The sequence below is a fragment of the Globicephala melas genome, chromosome 2 (genome assembly GCF_963455315.2).
Source record: "Globicephala melas chromosome 2, mGloMel1.2, whole genome shotgun sequence".
Taxonomy (NCBI): Eukaryota; Metazoa; Chordata; class Mammalia; order Artiodactyla; family Delphinidae; genus Globicephala; species Globicephala melas.
Genome location: NC_083315.2, coordinates 29,569,073 through 29,588,712, shown reverse-complemented (window position 1 = coordinate 29,588,712; position 19,640 = coordinate 29,569,073). Strand labels below are relative to the sequence as shown.

The 19,640-nt window shown below is 37.1% G+C and overlaps 1 protein-coding gene across 12 annotated transcripts in view; it reads left to right on the top strand.

Annotated features, from left to right (window-relative positions):
• ZMYND11 (zinc finger MYND-type containing 11) overlaps positions 1 to 19,640 on the top strand; it is a 140,333-nt gene that overhangs the window by 65,333 nt on the left and 55,360 nt on the right. Inside the window, exon 2 of one of the 12 annotated variants that reach the window (XM_030878362.2) lies at positions 1,653 to 1,766. The exons of the other annotated variants lie outside the window; for them this stretch is intronic. The gene's annotated coding sequence lies outside the window, so the exon portion shown is untranslated. The remainder of the gene's footprint in view (positions 1 to 1,652; positions 1,767 to 19,640) is intronic. 12 annotated transcript variants of the gene reach the window in all.

Sequence of the window (19,640 nt, the reverse complement as noted above, 5' to 3'; positions counted from 1 at the left end):
CTAAAGCAGAGCTAAAAGTGGTAAAAATTCCTTCTAGCAGAGGCAAATTCAAGGAACATTTTTCATTTTTGTATATAACACTAGACACATCAGAATCTACAGCAGTATCATCCTCAAAGGATCATTAAAATATTAAATTTGTGTTGAAATTTAAAAAGAAATTTCATGAGTAGAAGCTTCAGGTCCTCCAAGTTAATCGAACAATTAGGGACTAATAACAATTTCTTTAACAAAATAGGATAATTTTTCTGTGTTGCAAATGTTTCTTCCACCTAATATGATGATGTCTAACTTTCAGGGTTCATAGCAGTAGCCTCCTGTTAGTTGTCAGTACACCTCCCTTGGAAAAAGAGTCCTGAGTCTTTTTTACCACTTTTTTTTACTTTTCTTTTTTTTTTTTTTTTTAACCTGCTAGTTTTCTGTTCAAAAAGGAGTAGAAAAGGTGCTGTAAATTAGAGAATCACTGTTGAGATTTATTGAATATTTCAAGTATTTAAAAAACATCACTAAGAGAAACTTCTTTGACAAGTTCTGTTATTTGGGGATGTGTTTTTATAAAAAGAGTCAATCTGAAATCAAAATACATGTATGGGATGAAGTTTGATTGTTTAAAATTAATGGGTAACCTATGCCTCTGATTTAAAAGCTCATGTTTATAAATTTGATTTAATGATGATATAAAATTCCATACATGTCTGCACTTGGAAACTAAATAAGCACAAATAAATTTTGGCCTCTCCAAAATTTTATAAAATATAAAAAAACATTTTATATTTTTAGAAACTGAAAGATGTTTTGTGATGTTCTAGTCATCATAAGATGGAAACAAATGATTCATTTTATCATAAAAAAGAATATACGTTAGTCAGGTTAGATGAACATAAGCATAGGCAAGAGTAGCTTCTCTTTTAAAGGTCTATAAATGCTAAATTATAAGTAGCACATATGAATTCATCAATTTTTTGACATTTGGATAGGTGTAATGAAATTAAAACTTAGAAATAGTTGATTGCTTAGCACTTATATAAAACAAATATTTATAAAATATTTTTATGTTTAAAATCGTGATGTTAGCCCGTGTTTTACAGTTTTTAAATCAAGGAGCAAAGAGGTGAAGATTCATATGACAATGAAATCAGTAACAGAAATGAAATTTAAACTTTGAATCCCTAAGATTCCCAATATGATTCATAACTCATTGTCAGGTTATGTTTTAAAACGTCACCTATATTTTAATATCCAATAAAAATAAGTTACATGTTATTTTTTCCTCTTTAATCCAAACAAATAATTCATATCTAATTTGGATAATTATAATATAACATTAGAGTTTCATAAGTATTCTAAGTAATAGTTATAATTTAAAGACATATTTTTGAAATAAGTATGGATTTTATATTAGTCTCTGCCAGCATTATTGGCTAACATTATTGGTGTCATTGGGAGAGGTCAAATTAATTTTTTTGTTTACTGTTGGAAAAAGCAGTTGAAACTTTCTTTCCTGTCTTGAACAACTTTGATTTTGTGTTTCTAGAGGTAACCATGTTTGTGACTAGCATGATTAGACTAACATTGGATTGGTTGACTTAGTCCCATTCAAGTTAATGTTTCAGATTAGGGCATCAATTAATTACATGTATTGCTTACTTTAGGGTCAAACCCCAGTTAGAAAATGTGACCTCTGACCTCTTGTGACATGTTTGGCATTGAAATTTGAGTTCTCCTGGAGTTCTTCCTGTCACTACAGACAGACATAAGCCCAAACTGTAAGTCTTCTTCATGTGTAGGTTGCCTTTGAAGTTGCAACTAGGTACACATTATTTATTTATTTGTTTATTTATTTATTACAGTTCAGTTTTATGAAACCCATGATTTCTAGGAAATATTTGTTAAGTTATAATTTTGTCTTTGTCAGTTTCTATTCCCTCATAAGATTTATTGTAGAATAGGAAAATGGCCATTGCCTAAGTTACTTCTTTGAAAATAAAGTTAGTTTTAAAAAATTAGCAGTTAATGTTATGCTGTATATGTACTTCCAAGAATTCTTCATTCTCATAACTACATTCTCATTTCAATCTACATTGATTTATTCTTTCTTATATATCTTCTTATGGTAGCAGATTGGCAGGTACAGTTTACCACTGTTACCATTGTTATTTTATTTTACATAATAACAGCCTTACAGAAGAAGTAACTGATTCTGAAGAACCATAATCCACAATTCTACAGTGAGTTTTTTCTAGTGGCACTCGCCTTGGCTTGGATTGTTGTCTAGCTGTTTTCATGTTTCACATTTCTCTGCAGTTCTGTGATGGAAACATACAGACAAGGCACAGAAAAGTGTCAATAACCATTAAAGAATAAAACAATAGTACCAAATAATAGGAGAGGTATCACAGACAGAAGACAGCTCAGCCCCATGTGAGTGGAATGTTTAATTAATAACATGATAGACCTTATTTGAAGGGACAGTCACTGAGGGAGAGTCAGGGAGGCCTTATGGAGGGTATGGAATTGGTCAGGCCTTGGAAGTTGGATGGGATTTGGTGAGGCAGAGAGGGGAGTCAAAACAGAGGGACTGTAGAGTTTTGGGGGAAAGGGAATGAAAAGGCAGAGAGGCCCAGACTAGGAGGGCCTCTAATGCCAGCATTGAGATTTTAATCCTGTGGCTAGAGGGGAATGTAAATGTGTTTGGAGTATCCTAGACTGGATAGATTGAATGGTCCTCTTAAATGTCTGCTCTTCCCTACCTGGCCTGGGTTTTAGCCTTGAGTAATTTCCTGCCTTTGCAGTGGCAGCAGGTTCCTAATTGGGGCCTCTGGTCTCCTGGTCTTGCTAGTCTGTTTCCTCTTCCCGTCACTGGTGTCAGAGATGTTTTTCAAAAACACTATCTTATCAGATGTTCCACAACTGAAAGCCTTCTTCTGTTGCCGATGCTTTCCCAATCCCTTGTTCAGGGTGTCAATACCTCGGCCTTCCTCATTTGCATCACCTCTTGCTGTTTCCTGCTCAGAATGGCCTGTACTGCAGACACTGGGCTCTTGAGGGCCTCAGCTCTGCTGTGTTCCACACTTGGCTGGGATGCCAGTCCTCCTGGACTTGTCCACTAGACAGACTCCTTTTTCAAGACATATCTCCTAGGAAGTCATTTCTGACACCTTTAAGTTGACCTAAGCCTCACATTTTATCAGTTTTCTAGATTTTAGGTCTGATTATGTTCTTGATTTCCCCATTGTGTGTAAAGTGCAAATACTTGAACAAGCTGTTTGTGCTGAGCCTTTCACAGTCGGACCCTAACTTTCCTTCCTTCCATGACCTGCCTCCCTCAACTCAGAGTCCATCTGATGAGACTGTTCTCAGTTGCCTCAGAACCCTATTATTTTGATTCTTTATTTTGTATTTTTCCTTCATTAATGGACAGAACATCCCCTTTCTTTTAAGATCCAACTCAAACATGATTTCCTTTGAGATATTGATTTATTCCTCACTATAACAAATCCCTTTACTCTTACTCTTTGCTCACATAGTAACATGTATAAAGCTGAATTTTTATTATGTGTTATAGCCTTTTATGATCTTTAAAAAATATTTCTGCTTCCTTTGCTGTTTGTGAGCATCTTGAGGGTAGGGCATGCATCTTTCCTACCTTTGGATCTTAGTATGAAGCATAGTAGCTGGGGCAAGATGCTGAGAAAAGGTTTCTTAATTATAATAAATATTCGGTTGCATTAACTGAAGAAGTAGTTTCAAAGAAGATTATAATAATTGAGAACATCGAGTCATTATTTTGTGACAAGCACAATGCCCTATATGATTTCTCATTTAATTTTCACACTGGAACTCCGTGAGGTCTATTGTCATTACTCTCATTTTGTTGATGAAGATGATGAAGTTTAGGCAGGTGAAATAAAATGCCTACAGCCACACAGGTTTCTGGCGGTAGAACTGAAATTTGAATATAGATCTAATGTCATAGTCCAAGCTCCTAACCATTAAATGTTTCCTTTTGATATTTAATGAATTTATATTTGTATCCTTGCAAACTTTGAAGTTTTAAAAACATTGTCGTCTACTCGGTGTTTCCATATTATCTCATTTCAGCCTAACAGCAACTCTGGCGTTCATTTTAGCCCCACTTTATGGGTAAAGAATATGAGGCTGTATGAGTAAATTATTTGTCACAGGTTAAATGTTAGAATTAGGGAGAACCTAGTTCTTCAGAGTATAATCTAATTTTAAAAATAAATTCATTGATGATGCTGTTTAGGTTTGAAGTTTATTACTTTTTTGTTCAATGCAATCTTAAAATATTTGTTATATACCTATCCATCTATAAAGCACCTAGTGGCAGATCATTATTATTACTTCTAATTTTTTTTATTGTGGTAAAGTATACAGAACATAAAACATACCATCTTAACCATTTTTAAGTATGCAGTTCAGTGGTATGAAATACACTCACATGGTTGTGCTGCTGTCACCACCACCCATCTCCATAGCTCTTTTCATCTTGCAAAACTGAAACTCATTACCTATTAAACAGTAACTCCTCCTTCCCCCCAGACCCTGGCAGCCACTATTCTACTTTCTGTTCCTATGACTATGACTACTCGAAGTACCTTATATAAGTGGAATCACACAGTATTAGTCTTCTTCTGACTGGCTTATTTCATTTAATATAATGTCCTCATGTTCATCCATGTTGTAGCATATTGCAGAATTTTCTTTTTTAAGGATGAATAATATTCCATTGTATATATAGACCACCTTATGTTTATCCATTCACCCATCATTGAACACTTGGGTTACTTCCACGTTTTAGCTATTGTGAACAGTGCTGCTATGAACATGGTGTACATATACCTCTTTGAGACTCTGCTTTCAGTTCTTTTGGGTATGTACCCAGAAGTAGAATTGCTGGATCATATGATGATTCTATTTTTAATTTTGTGAGGAGCTACCATACTGTTTTACACAGCAGCTGTACCATTTTACATTCCCACCAACAGTGCACAAGAGTTCCAAATTTTCTGTGACCTAGTCAACACTTATAATTTTCTGTTTTGATAGTAGCCATCCTGATGGGTGTGAATGGTATCTCCTGTTTTGTTTTGTTTTGTTTTTAATTGGAGTATAGTTGCTTTACAATGTTGTGTTTCTACTGTGCAGCAAAATGAATCATCTATACATATACATACACATACATATATCCCTCTTTTTTGGATTTCCTTCCCATTTACCACAGTGCATTAAGTAGTCTTGTTGTGTTTTGATTTACATTGCCCTAATGATGAGTGATGTTGAGCATTTTTTCATGTGTTTATTGGTCCTTTAAACATCTTCTTTGGAGAAATGTCTGTCAGGTCCTTTGCCTGTTTTTGAATCAGGTTTATATGTTGTTGAGTTTTAGGAGTTCTCTGTATGTTCTGGATAATAATTTCTCATCAGATATATGATTTTTGAATATTTTCTCCTTTTTGTGGGTTGCCTTTTAACTCTGTGGGTAGTGTCTCTTGAGGTACAAAATTTAAAAATTTTCATGAAGTCCAATTTGACTATATTTTCTTTTGTTGCCTGTGCCTTCGATGTCATATCCAAGAGATCATCACCAAATCCAGTGTTGTGAAGCTTTTGTCCTAAGTTTTCTTCCAAGAGTTTTATTGTTTTTGATCTTACATTTAGGTCTTTTATCCATTTTGAGTTTATTTCTGTATATTCTGTTAGGTGAAAGTCTGACATCATTCTTTTGCATTTTGATGTCCAGTTTTTACAGCACCATTTGTTGAAAAGAGTGTTCCCCACTGAGTAGTCTTGGCACCCTTGTCAAAAATCCTTTGGCGGTATATGCAAGGATTTTATTTCTGGGCTATCTTATTCCATTGTCTGTATGTCTGTCTTTATGCCAGTACCACACTGTTTGGATTACTGTAGCTTTGAAGTAGATTTTGAAATCAGGAAGTATGAGTCCTTCAATTTTTTCTTCTTCTTTCAAGATTGTTTTGGCTATTTGGGGTCCATTGAGATTCCATATGAATTTTCTGATTGGTTTTTGTATATCTGAAAAAAAGTCATTGGGATTTTGATAGGAATTGCATTGAATCTATAGATTGCTTTCGGTAATATTGACATTTTAATAATATTAGTTCTTCCAATCCACAAACATGGGATGTGTTTCCATTTACAGTTGACCCTTGAACAACAAAGGTTTGAACTGTGCGGGTCCACTTATACACAGACATTTAAAAAGTAAATATGTACTACAGTACTACATGATCTGTAGTTGGTTGTAGTTGGTTGACTCCATGGATGTGGAACCATCGATATGGAGGGCTGACTGTAAGGATATACATGGATTTTTGACTGTATGGATGTAGGTGCACCCAACCCCCATGATGTTCAAGGGTCAGCTGTATTTATGTCTTTAATTTCTTTCAGCAGTGTTTTTTAGTTTTCACTGTATTATAAGTCTTTCACCTCATTGGTTAATTTAATTCCTAAGTATTTTATTCTTTTTGATGCTGTTGTAAATGGAATTATTGTAATAATTTCCTTTTCAGATAATGTCAAATACTGTGCTCATTTTACTTTTTCTTTTCCAATTTAGATTCCTTTTATATCTTTTTCTTGTCAAATTTCTCTGGCTAGAACTTCCAGTACTACGTTGACTAGAAGTGGTGAAAGCGGGCATCCTTGTCTTGTTCCTGATCTTAGAGGAAAAGCTTTCAGTCTTTCACCATTGAGTATGATGGTTGCTGGGGTTTTTTCATATATGGCTTTTATTATGGTGTAGTAGTTTCCTTCTGTACCCCATTTGTTGAGTGTTTTTTATCATGAAGAGGTGTTGAGTGTTGTCAAATGCCTTATCTGCATCTATTGAGGTCATCATAGGATTTTTTATCTTTCATTCTGTTAACGTGCTTTGTTAACGTTTGTTGATTTACATAGTTTGATCCATCCTTGTGTCTATAAAGCGCCTAGTGGCAGAGCATTACTGTTAAATTGTTTTTAAACTTCTAAAAGTAACATAACCATATTGTAGGATACTTGCAGAAAAATAAAAAGCAGAAAAATAATCACCTGTAATTTCTCTACTCCAATCCCATTTTGATGTATTTCTTTCTGGTCATTTTTCACATGCTTATTATTTTCTCAACATTATTTAGCCTTTTTCCTTGTTATATGGTTACCATAAATTATTATTAGTAATGGTTGTACAATATTCCATCTGGTGAGACTGTTCTGTGCTGTTTTGGGAGGGAGGAGGGATGAATAGTAAGATAAACATTTATTGTAAGGTTACATTACATTATCTTACCTTCAAATCAACTGCATGGGTTGACACTATTAATTTTACTTAAGGATATGCCCACTGGGATGCAGAGAGGTTAAATCACTTGTTCAGGGTTATGTAGCTAGTAAGTGGTAAAGCTGGTATTGGAACTGAGACCTGGTGACTTAAGAGGCCATGCTTTTTCCCCTTTACTTTTGTATTGCCTCCATATGTCATTTATTAAATTCTTATAACAACTCGTGTTTTAATATTCAGTAATATAAGTAATGAAGGTGAAAGCTTAGAGGATAACAGTGGTTGGTACAGGAACCATTGGTGTAGAGTGGGTTAGTGCTGGGCACTGGACTGATCGCTTTACATTCATTACCTTGTTCAGCTTTTATTACGACCCTGTGGGTACATATTATCATCATGCTGCCATTGGTTGGATAACTTGGGTGTTTTCAGTTTTTTCACTAGTCTCCTCATGCTTTGAATTATTTCCTTATGATGGATGCTCAGGTTGTCTCCATTTTCCCTCCACCTTGCAAATAACCATGCATTGCTCCAACTCTTCACAGCTACAAGTAACAGTTTAATTTTGACCCGCATGAGTAATTTGTTGATGTGTGTATTCGGGAACATTTTGACTATAGGAAATGCATCCACTTAATTTGACCAAGCTCTCGAGAGGATGCCCATCTACATGTTCATTAGTGCACAAGGACACAGTTTCTGCAAGCGTCTGCATATACTTGACGTCCAGCATAAATTTTGTCACTCAGATATTTTAATTTACATTTCTGTCTTTATTAATGAGAGCACCAGTTCTTGGTGTTCTTAGAAGGTTTTGGCCTTTCTTTTCTGTGGATGTCTGTTTTTATACTTTGCCCATTTTCCCACTGGGGTTGTCTTTTTCTGTTGGTTTGTAGAAGCTCTTTCTGTTAATTCTCCTATACACTTTATGCTTTGTAAATATTTTTTCTTATTCTGTTAATCTGTTTACTAACCTTTCCCAAAGTGTTCTTTGTTGAACAGAAATTTTAGATTTTAATATGATCAAATTCAATATTTTTTGCCTAATGTTTTGTGCTTTTGAAATTTTATTTAAGGAATCCTTCTTAATTAGACCACAAGAATTAGGTCTTTATCTGTAGTTCTCTTTTTATGCGGTGGTAGAAAAGGATCCAATTTTATTTTTCTCTCTATAGTGAGTCTGCCTGCTTCTTTAGAATTCGAACTTTAGAGTCAGTAACTCTTGGAGATGTTTTAGGGGCCCTTAGCACAACATATAGTTTACTCTTAAATATTTAGTCGTGCCATTTTTTGTTTGCCCTCGGCCCCTGCAACCTCCTCCCACCAATAAGTAAGCTTTATAGGTACGGATCTTTTTCTGTTTTGTGTATTGGTATATGCCAAGCACCAAAAGATAGTGACTGGCACATGACATTCACTCAGCAGCCTTTACCTTACTTGTGAATGTTGGGTGCATGTCCGCTCTTTTCCTGTAGCCAGTTGTCCTTGCTACAGAAAGCTTGAAATCTCTACTAGAACTAGACTGTTTCTGTTATCAGCTCTCCTATTAACTAGCTGTGTTTTCTCAGGGAAGTCAGTTTCCTTTCTTCATCTGCAAATTAATGCCCCTGTGTAACCACCGTCTTAATCAAGATATAGAAAGTTGGGCTTCCCTAGTGGCGCAGTGGTTGAGAGTCCGCCTGCCGATGCAGGGGACACGGGTTCGTGCCCCGGTCCGGGAAGATCCTACATGCCGCGGAGCAGCTAGGCCCGTGAGCCATGGCTGCTGAGCCTGCGCGTCCAGAGCCTGTGCTCCGCAACGGGAGAGGCCACAACAGTGAGAGGCCCGTGTACCGCCAAAAAAAAAAAAAAAAAAGATATAGAAAGTTGTCATCACCCCCAGAAGTTCCCTTGTAGTCCTTTGTAGTCAGTTCACCTGTTCCTCAGCCCCAGGCAGTAGTGATTGGCTTTTCTGTCACAGTGACTGATTATCTTTGCTTGTTCTAGAATTTTATATAAATGGAATCATATAGTATCTTCTTTTTCATGATTAGCTTCTCCTGGTCAGCATGTTTTGAGATTCATGTGCTACGTATATTGATAGTTTATTCCTTTTTTATTGCTAAGTAGTAGTCCATTATATGGATATACCACAGGGTTTTTTTGTTCATTTGTTTTACTTTTTGGTCACACCACATGGCATGTGGGACCTTAGTTCCCGGACCAGGGTTTGAACCCACGCCCCCTGCAGTGGAAGCGTGGAGTCTGGACTGCCAGGGAAGTACCTATGCTACAGTTTTTAAAATCCAGTCACCTGCTGAGGGGCATTCGGGATTATGATAAAAGCTACAACGTGTTTTTGTGTACTGGTGTAGATGATGTATGTTTGGATAAATACCTAAGAGTAGAATACCTGTAACTGTGGCCATAAAAAAGGATGGATGGTGGATGGTTTTTAATTTGTGTATATATATTATATTCATATGTGTATCAAATAAATATAAACAGCTAGAACTTCATTTGTTCCAAAAATATTTTGGGGACAATTAGAGAAAGAATTAAGTAGCGTAAATAGAGTAAGGTAGTATGTATCAGAAGGGGACGGGAAGGGTGAAGAAAAGAGAAATGAGCATTGATCTGAGTAACCTAATCAACCATTACAGTAGTATAACTCTCTCTCCTATATGTATATACATGTATATACTTTAAAATCTTGTCCATTTATATCTTTAATATTATACCATGAACATTTTCTCACACTGTTGTGTTTTTTAAAACAATAACTTTATAGGTGCATTTTGCTCTATTGGGTGAATATGTAACTTATTTTATATCCATAATTTATTTTACTGTTATGGACACTTGGATCCTTTTTTTCCCTATAAAATTTCAGGTGTGAGGAACATTTTTTTACATAAATCCCATATCTCATACAGATTGTTTCTATAGAAGTAGAATTACTGAGTCCAATGATAGGGCCATCTATAAGGTGTTGTGAGAAAGTGCTTTCCAGACGGTGTTTTTAGCAAAGCTGTGTTGAGAGTTGGCTGTCTTAATGCATCTTTACCAGCTCTGAGAATAATTTTAAGTATCTTGCTCACTTGACAGGTGAAATAGTTTTCTTACTGTTATAGTTTTGCATTTTAAGAATACAGGCTCTTTGTCTTATTTGTAATAAAATATTCCATTTTGTTTGCTTTTCTTTTTAAAAATATTTATTTATTTATGGCTGAGTTGGGTCCTCGTTGCTGCGCGCGGGCTTTTCTCTAGTTGTGGTGAGCGGGGGCCACTCCTCGTTGCAGTGCGCGGGCTTCTCATTGTGGTGGCCTCTCCTGCTGCGGAGCTTAGGCTCTAGGTGCATGGGCTTCAGTAGTTGTAGTTCGTGGGCTCTAGAGTGCAGCTCAGCAGCTGCGGCGCACGGGCTTAGTTGCTCCGTGGCATGTGGGATCTTCCTGGACCACGGCTCGAACCCGTGTCCCCTGCATTGGCAGGCGGACTCCCAACCACTGCGCCACCAGGGAAGCCCCTGTTTGCTTTTCATTTGCAGAATGGAAGTCAGTGGTGGTTGCTCCAGAGGCTAGGGGAAAAAAAAAGGATTTGTGATGTTTATGTCATGGAGAAATTTCACATTTCTTATCTAGTCAGATATTTTGGATCTTCTCCTCTGTTATGTCCATAGCTTTTATACTCAGAATGTCCGTTAACATCATGAGATTAGATCAATCTTCACTTAAAATTTTATCTCAAATGTGATGTTTTCAGTTGAGTCTTTTTTCAGCCCCTGAGCCAGTTCAGTGAGGCCAGTTGGGAGCCGTTAGGTACTGAAATTATGGGGCAGTACTGATTTTATCCAGATCATCCAGAGTACACTTAAAATAAATTTGCTATATTGCCATCAAAACGAAGGCCTCTAGCCTTCATGATAGTGTGAAGGTGTAAGTAAGGCAGTGGTCCCCAAACTTTTTGGCACCAGGGACTGGTTTTGTGAAAGACAGTTTTTCCACGGAGCGGGGGTTGTGGGGAGGTGGTTCAGGCAGTAATGGGAGCGATGGGGAGTGGTGGGGAGGGATGGGGAGCGATGGGGAGTGGTGGGAAGCGATGGGGAGCGATGGAGAGCGGCAGATGAAGCTTCTTTGCTCACTTGCCTGCAGCTCACCTCCTGCTGTGCGGCCCGGTCCCTAACAGGCCTTGGCCTGGGGGTTGGGGACCCCTGAGGTAAGGGGCAGGAGGACAATACAAGGCGTTCCTTGTATTTTTTAATTAACAGAAAATATACCAGTGCATTTTTTGGTGGTTCCTTCTTCTGCAGGATATGATCATAGTTATATTGTTTTCATTAGTGTGCCCATCTCTCAATATACTCATTTCAAACTGCATGACATGTTTCTGAGATTGAATCATTAGAAGGGTTAAAGATAGATACTTAATTTTAGGAAATTATGATTCATAAGACTTCTTACTTTTGTAAAAATGTTAAATTAGCAATGGCTGTTACCGTCAACCATATTTTTTTGTCTTGGAACATGCAGAATTATCTCAGGGGAGATGAAATAACCCTGGGTTCTGCAGCCTTTTGCTTGGACACACCAGTGCTCAACACCTGTTGGAAAGTAGCATCCTAGGAGAGACGTTGGGAGGGAAGTTATTGGAAAGAAAATGGATAGGATGGGAGAAAATTAAAAAGCTGTTGAAAAAGTTCAGAGAAATTGACTATAATATTTAAATTGTGGACATTTACATACTATTTCATGATTTATACTAAGTGAAATTAAAATAGGAGACTAGATGGCCTTTGTAAATGCATCTCAAACCCAAACTGCTATTTTTGTCTCTTTATTTGAAGATCAGCCCTTGTGATGGATATGTAGCATGTAAGAAAATGAGAGACCTGGAGTGGCCTTAACCTGAATTATTAGCATAAGTATTTTCACAGGAACTAAACCTTCCTGAGTACTTGATGATCTAAGAAAAGGAAGAATGGGTTGGGACCCTTTGTTATATTTAAGGTATTGTTTGAGTCACTCAGTCCTTCAGAATATATTTATAATTACCTTGGATAGTCTTAAGGCTTATCCAGTATGCTTAGCCTATAATACTGAGTAAGATGACGTTACTCCTCATTTGTGTAACATCTGCAGCACTCTGGTTCTGTTCTACTTTTTGAGAAAAACAGGTGAGAAAAAAGTAAGGAATTCCTCAAGTTTAGGCATTGCTCTGAACTAAGGAAGTCGAGCCCAACATGCTGTCACTAAGAGAAAGGAAAGTTCTCTTCTATTGTGCCTTCATCCATGCTCTACTGTTTGAGTGCACAGTGGCTAAGAAGACCCATTTGTGTGGTGAAATTCAGTGGATTAAAATGTATCAAGGAATAATAAAGTATAATGCGTTTCTTGTTAAAACAAAACAGCAAACTGGGACTGGAAAGGAATTTTCTTAATAAAAGCTACCAGTATCCTTTAGCAAGCATCATATTTATATTTGTCACTTTATATTGATAAAATATATCTAATAGTAACCTTCAGCAAGTGTGTTTAATGATGAACTGTTATATGAATCCTTTGTAAGATCTGAAACAAGAATATCCATATTAATACTACCTAAGGGTACATTGTACTGGAAGTTCTAATTAGCACAATAAGAAAAGACAAGTTTAGTAGACGTACTTAGACAAACCTAAAACTAATACGGGTTTAGCAGGGTTTCCCAACCTTGGTGTACCAGCAACCACCGACCAGAAAATATTAAATAAAACCCTCTTTTCAAAAGAAACAAAAAACATGCAGTACCTAGGAAAAACCCAAAAGATGTGCAAGAGTTTTATGGGGAAAAATTATAAGACCTTATTAAGGACATAGAAAAAGTTATAAATAAATTAACAATTATGCAAAGTTCATCAGTGAAAGTTAACATTACTTAATATTGTAATGGTATTTATTCTCCTCTAATCTAAATCACAGCAGTGTTTTTCATGGATCTTGCCGATTGACTTTAAAATTACTATGGATGAATAAAGGACAGAGAGCTAAGATGAATTTAGAAAGGAAGGAGGGGACCTGCCTAAGATTGGCAAGCTTGTGTGGGACCAGGGAGCTTTCGTACATTTGGATGGATGGTAGATGGTGGCTACTTTTTCGTAAAAATAGTCTTTAGCCAATAGGTACATGAACAAAAATCAAAAGGGAGTACTGTTTAAAAAAAGAAAAGTCTTCCTCCTACCCCTGCCTGCTGAACCAATGTTCTTGGAAGTAATGTCTTTTTTTTTTTTTTTTTTTTTTTTTTTTTTGCGGTATGCGGGCCTCTCACTGTTGTGGCTTCTCCCGTTGAGGAGCACAGGCTGCGGAGCACAGGCTCCGGACGCGCAGGCTCAGCGGCCATGGCTCACGGGCCCAGCCGCTCCGCGGCATGTGGGATCCTCCCGGACCAGGGCACGAACCCGTGTCCCCTGCATCGGCAGGCGGACTCTCAACCACTACGCCACCAGGGAAGCCCCGGAAGTAATGTCTTTTACAGTTCCTGGAATATACCTCTAGAACTCTAATACAGAGATAATTATATAATGTTTTTGAGAAATTGTACCATTTTATACCATGATTTTTTTTCACTGACTTTTTTTAAAATTGAGGTATAAGTGACAAATAACATTGTATTAGTTTTAGGTATACAAGATAATGATTCAATATTTGTATGTATTGCAAAATGATCACCATAAGTCTAGTTAACATCCATCACCACACAGTTACAAAAAACTTTTTTCTTGTGATGAGGAATTTTAAGATCTATTCTCTTAGCAACTTTCAAATATGCAGTACAGTAGTATTAATTATAGTCACCATGATGTACACTATATCTCCATGAGTTATTTGTCTAATAACTGGAAGTTTGTACATTTTGACCATGGTCACCTGTTTTGCCCACTCCCCTCCCCACTCCCCACCTCTGGCAACCACCAGTCTGTTCTCTGTATCAAATGAGCTTTTTTTTTTTTTTGGTTTGTTTCACATATAAGTGAGATCATATGATATTTGTCTTTACATGTCTGACTTATTTCACTTAGCATGATGCCATCAAGATCCATCTATGTTGTCACGAAAGGCAAGATTTATTTCCTTTTTTGTGGCTAGTATTCCATTATATATCTGTATCTCACATTTTCTTTATTCATTCGTCTGTCCATGGACACTTAGGTTGTTTCCATGTCTTGTCTCTTGTAAATATCTTGGCTATTGTAAATAATGCTTCAGAGAACATGGGGGTGCAGATGTGTTTTCATTATCTTCAGATAAATACCCAGAAATAGAATTGCTGGATCATATGGTAGTTCTATTTAAAATTTTTTGAGGAACCTCCTCTATTTCTTTGCCATAGTGGCTAAAGCAATTTACATTCCCACTGACACTGTACAAAGGTTCCCTTTTCTCTACATCCTCACCAACACTTGTTATCTCTTGTCTTTTTGATGATGGCCATTCTAACAGGTGTGAAGCGATATCTCATTGTGATTTTTGATTTGCATTTCCCTGATGATTAGTGATGTTGAGCATCTTTTCATATACCTGTTGGCCATCTGTATGTCTTCTTTGGAGTGTCTATTCAGGTCCTCTGCCTGGCTTTTAGTTGGGTTGTTTTTTGCTATTGAATTGTATGAATTCTTTTTTTTTTTTTTTTTTGCGGTACGCGGGCCTCTCACTGTTGTGGCCTCTCCCGCTGCGGAGCACAGGCTCTGGACGTGCAGGCCCAGCGGCCATAGCTCACGGGCCCAGCCGCTCCGCGGCATGTGGGATCCTTCCAGACCGGGGCACAAACCTGTGTCCCCCACATCGGCAGGCGGACTCCCAACCACTGCGCCACCAGGGAAGCCCCATGTATGAATTCTTTATATATTTTGGATATTATCCTTTATACCATGATTTTTTAAACACAATATATCTTAGAACTTATGTCATCTTAATGTCTGTAATACTGCTTCATTTCTTTTAATGATTATATAATAATCCTTGGCATGTTATATTATAAATTAGCCAGGCCCCTAAGATGTATGTTTAGATGTTTCTCATCTCTTCTTGCTGTCAAAAATGCTAAAATGAATTTCCTCCCTTGGGTATTATTTCACACGTGTCTGACTATGTCTATAGGATGAATATCTAGAAGCAGAATTGCTGAGAAACTCTTGTTTAATCCTCTACAGAACTTTAGAATCAACTTGCCTAGTTTGTGGTGGTGTTCAGTTAAATTATCTTAGAGGCAATTTGGATTTTGTTGTCTTTCATCTAAATATCGAGCATGTCTTTCCATTTGCTCTTTTTTTATATCAGTAGCTTTTCAAAAATTTCTTCGTATAGTTCTTGTCCTTTCTTCTATTACTAAGTATTTTATTTTTCTTATTGCTGTAGTAAATAATTGGGGTCTTCTCTTTTTTTAAATCTCCTAAATTTTTTTGTTATGTATGTGTATATGAATGCTATTAATTTTAGTATATTAGTTTGTACCCAAACAAATAATTGATTAAATTCTTTGATTTAAAGTAGCACACTAGCTGATTTTCTTGGGTTTTATAGGTATGTATTATGCAAATAATGATCATTTTAACTCCTTACCAACTTTATACCCCATTTCTTTCTCTATTTCAGCTATGTTGGTTATTACCTTTGGCAGAGTGTCAAAGACTTTTTTGTTTGTTTGTTTTGTTTTTGTTTTCTTTTTGCGGTACGCGGGCCTCTCACTGTTGTGGTGTCTCCCGTTGCGGAGCACAGGCTCCAGACGCGCAGGCTCAGCAGCCATGGCTCACGGGCCCTGCCTCTACGCGGCACGTGGGATCTTCCTGAACTGGGGCACGAACCCGTGTTGCTGCATCGGCAGGCGGACTCTCAACCACTGTGCCAGCAGGGAAGCCCCAAAGACATTTTTGAATATGCCTGATCAGGTTAAGGAAGTGCTTATTCATTCCCATTTTGTTAGGGGCTAGATGTTGAATTTTACTGATTTTCAACATGTTTAGAAATTCTGTGCTTTTTCACTTTCGATCTATTAATGGGATGAATTATATTTCTAGATTTCTTAATAATAAATCTTCCTAGAAATCCTGGAATTAAATACCCAGTTATGGTACATTCTTTTGATATTTGAATGTATTAATATATTAACATTAATTTATGTTAATATTTAATATTAGACTGTATATTCAAATATTTTATTTAGGATTTTTTAATACCAGTATTCCTATGGGACACTAGTTTTCTTTTTCTATGCAATTTTTATGGGGTTTTGTTACCATTATTATGTTAGATTGCTTGCTTTCCTTCTTTATTATGTTCTGGAAGACTCTAAATTGCATTGGAGTTACCTGGTCACTAAAAGTCTGATAGAATTACCTTGTGAATATGTCCCTATCTGGTGTTTTTCTGGACAGGTTATTTGCCAACTTCCTCTGTTTATTTCTTTGGAAACATTGGCCTTTTTAAGTATTCTTTTTTTTTCTGTGGTCAACTTTTGATCATTTATATTTTCCTAGAATATTGTAGTGATTATATCTTCGTACAGAAATGAACAAAGTAGTTGCTTATGACTGTTTTAATTTCCCTTTTATATATGGCTTTGTCTCTGTAGACATTTCTTAGTTTGTATGTTTTTGTGCTTTGTGTCTTCATTCTTGATTAGATTAGCTAATGATGTCTTCATTTTATTTTTCACTGAGAAGGAGCTCTTGGATTAATATTCTACAATTTTTGTTTTTTTTTCCACTAGCACTGCTTTAGCTTTTTAATGATTTTTTTAGATTTTTTGCAGTTTTCAGATAACCTTCTGAATCAGTAGTTTATGAGAGTTTTCTAGTTTCATTATTAATGTCTGGTTTAAGTTCACTGCAACTAGGAAATGTCTATATCACTTTCAGAATCTATTAAGGTCATTTTTTTTGGCTGTGTTGGGTCTTTGCTGCTGCGTGCAGACTTTCTCTAGTTGCAGCGAGCAGGGGCTACTCTTCGTTGCAGTGCGCAGGCTTCTCATTGTGGTGGCTTCTCTTGTTGTGGAGCACGGGCTCTAGGTGCGTGGGCTCAGTAGTTGTGGCTCGCGGGCTCAGTAGTTGTGGCACATAGGTTTAGTTGCTCCACGGCATGTGGGATCTTCCTGGACCAGGGATCGAACCGGTGTCCCCTGCATTGGCAGGCGGATTCTTAACCACTGTGCCACCAGGGAGGTCCCAAGGTCATTTTTATGGCTGACTTCATGCTCAATTTTAATGAATCTTTCTTGGACCTATTGACAAGTTTGTTTTGGATTTCAGAATGAAATCAATTAGATCTGTCTTACGAATTAGGTCTTCTGTATCCATACTTAATTTTGTTCAGTAGATGTTTTTGTGGACTGAGAAAAGTGAATTAAAGTCTCATAATTCTGTATTCCTGTCCATATTTCCTTTCTTTCTTATAGTTTTTGTTTTATAACTACCTATGCCCTATTTGTCTTTTTTAAAAATGATTTTTGCCCTGATTTCCAAATCCTATCCATTGCAGTATTGATCCCTGTTTCATTTGGATTGCATTTTTATGATATGCCTTTGCCCATTCTTTTTCAGTCTAAGTCACTTTAAGTGTCTCTTGTAGATAGTATATTTTTTGTTTTGTGATCCAATATGTGTTTTTCTTTTAATTGTTGAGTTTAGCCAATTTGGATATATTAGAAAGACAAACTTGTTTGGTTTTGGTCCTCTCATGTTTAATAGCCTTTCTTTTGTTGGTTTTTATCTTGCTACATAATGTGTTTTTTATGAGTTTCTTCAGATAACTTAGAAATTTTGTGTTTTTGTTCAAAGAGTACCTTTATAAACTTAAATGCAGTGGTGTGCTTAATTCCTAAGAGAATTTCTGTTGGCTCCCTATTGTGAACAGTGAGGAAATTAGTACATTTTCACTTTTGCCCATTTCCCTTCCCCATTTTCCAAACTTCAGTTGATTATTTCCATTGGTGTTGACCTTTATATATCAAAATATATTTATACCTCTACTGCATGATTTGTCTCCCTTGACTGACAGTCAGTAAAGTTGACAAATAGGTCTGTGTGGACTGACTCCACCTTGTCCTTCCTGCCCCTTCTCCTACTACAGTGGGGCTGCGACTCCCCACGTCACTTCCTTCTTACCCTCCAGTTAACTTTAAATAGTGCTGTTTTCTCTGCCAATGCGGTTATCTCCTAAACAGAAAACAGTTCTCTTCCATGAACTGAAGACACAGAAGGCTCTGCAGTCCCTCTGCCACAGTTTACTCCTTGTCTTGCTTGAAATTCATCCCCTGAGTTTAGAAGTTTCTTCAGGGATGAGTTCTTGCTTTTTTTTTTTTTTTTTAATTTTTGGGCTGCGCCGAGCAGCATATGGGATCTTATTTCCCCGACCAGGGATCGAACCCGCAACCCCTGCACTGGAAGTGTGGAGTCTTAACCACTGGACTGCCAGGGATGTCCCAAGTTCTTGCATTTTGTTTTTTTAGGTTTTTTTAAAAATTAATTAATTAATTATGTTAATTTTTGGCTGCATTGGGTCTTTGTTGCTGTGCATGAACTTTCTCTAGTTGCGGTTGAGCGGGGGCTACTCTTTGCTGTGGTGCGCAGGCTTCTAATTGCGGTGGCTTCTCTTGTTACAGAGCACGGGCTCTAGGGCCTATGGCCTTCAGTAGTTGTGGCACACGGGCTCAGTAGTTGTGACTCGCGGGCTCTAGAGTGCAGGCTCAGTAGTTGTGGCACACGGGCTTAGTTGCTCCACGGTATGTGGGATCTTCCCGGACCAGGGCTCGAACCCATGTCTCCTGCGTTGGCAGGAGGATTCTTAACCACTGCGCCACCAGGGAAGCCCTTGCATTTTGAAAATGATTTGTTTTGACTGCTTTGATACTTAAATGACAGATTAACTGGATACAGAATCCTCGTGTCGTACTTAATTTTCTTGCAGACACTTGGGCACTTCTGCTCTGTCTTCCAGCACAGAATGTTTCTCTGGAGAGACTGAGGCCAGCCTGGTTTGTCTCATAGTACGTGTTTGTGTCGGGATATCCTAGTTTACTGGTAGAGGGTGTTGGGGTTTGATTGGAGGGGAATGGAAAATGGCACAAATTCAACTGTAGCTGTAACATTTTATTTCCTTAAAAAACAAAATGATATGAAGCAAATATGCCATGAGTTCAGTATGATTGCTGAGTACAGGAGATTCTGCAATATTATTCTCTGTGGTACAGGGTGTGTTTGAAATAAAATTTTTTAATTAAAAAATATGCCAGGTAACTATAAATCAGGAAGAGCTTGTATTCTTTAGTGATCGAGTTCAAAATATATTTAATCGAAAAATCACATATTTGCCTTATTGATCACAGC